The sequence below is a fragment of the Triticum dicoccoides genome, chromosome 5A (genome assembly GCF_002162155.2).
Source record: "Triticum dicoccoides isolate Atlit2015 ecotype Zavitan chromosome 5A, WEW_v2.0, whole genome shotgun sequence".
Taxonomy (NCBI): Eukaryota; Viridiplantae; Streptophyta; class Magnoliopsida; order Poales; family Poaceae; genus Triticum; species Triticum dicoccoides.
This window is the reverse complement of record NC_041388.1, coordinates 621,251,269-621,252,685: the sequence shown is the minus strand read 5'-3', so window position 1 is coordinate 621,252,685 and position 1,417 is coordinate 621,251,269.

The following is a 1,417-nucleotide window of genomic DNA, read 5'->3' as shown; positions in this document are numbered from 1 at the left end:
ATACAATTTCTCCTAATTGGTGCCTTCGGAGCCAGTGGCATTAGCCTAGCTAATTGGTGCCTTCGGAGCACGATAACAATTGGAAGTGGTTCATGGGGGCGGTAGCGGGTAATGGTATTCTCCTTTGAGATCTATGACCTGGTCGAGCAAAAATCCCGCTATTTCCTCTTGAATTGCTTCTATGCGGTCTTGTGCTAGGAGCTTGTCCCGCACCTCTTTGAACTGTTAAGAAAGAGATCAATATGCATGTGTAATAGTTGTGTGACTAGATATCGATAATGGTTTAAAAATTGTGAATAGTGTTCTGACAATCGATATCGTACCTACTCCTTTCTTTGAGATTTACTCCTTTCGGACGCCATCATGCGAATGTTCTCGCAAACGTAGTATGCACATAGATCATTCCCCGGCGCCTGCTTCAAGGCCTTTACGAGAATGGAATTCGATCAGATAATAATTAATCAAGCATGATAATTAAAGAGATGGCAGCTAGCTAGTACTACTTAATTACTTAACTTGGGTCGATACCATTTCAGATTTTGTTTCCATGGGCCTGGAGTGGCCCTGATGAACTTTGCCCAAACCCTGCCCGCCGACAAAGAAAATGAATAAATGGGTTATTAAATAGTTGTTATCAGGAAATGACGAACTAATTAAATAGGTCGAGATATAGTTAATAATGATTGAAATTACCTGTTGACTATCCCTTTCACGATGGTGTAGTCACTTGCTTTCTTAAGTAGTGAGTCTAGTACTTCAAATATTCCTTCATCAACTTTAATGATTAACAAGATCCAGTGAAATCTGCATGCACACACGTTTACATGTCTTAATTAAGCAGGCATATGTAAGCAAAAACATGTAGCTATAGCTAGTAGGGAAAACAAAATTTGTAGTACAAGACAGTGTGACTCACTGGAAGTTGTAAGGAAGTAGTATATCTTCATTGTATTTGAGTTCCTTGAAGAACTGTAGCATGCTTTCCTCTACACTTTTTTCGTGATATGGATCTATTTTCCATGTGTATTCATTAATGGTATTTGGGTCAACGAACCCAATGCCATAACGTCCACCTTTTTTCATTTCATAAATCTTCATCCACTAGTAGAAAACAGGGCTATGGTCCAGGCCGGCTCAGCCCATTAGTCTCGGTTCAGTCTAGAACCGGGACTAATGTGAGCATTGGTCCCGGTTCGTGCGGCTAAGGCATTAGTCCCGGTTCATCTAGACCTTTTGGTCCCGGTTGGTGGGATGAACCGGGACCAATGGGCCTCGCTCCTGGCCCATAACCATTGGTCCCGGTTCGTGCCACAAACCGGGACTAAAGATTAGACCTTTAGTCCCGGTTTGAGGCACGAACCGGGACTAATGGGGATGAGACCTTTAGTCCCGGTTCGTGCCACGAACCGGTACTAAA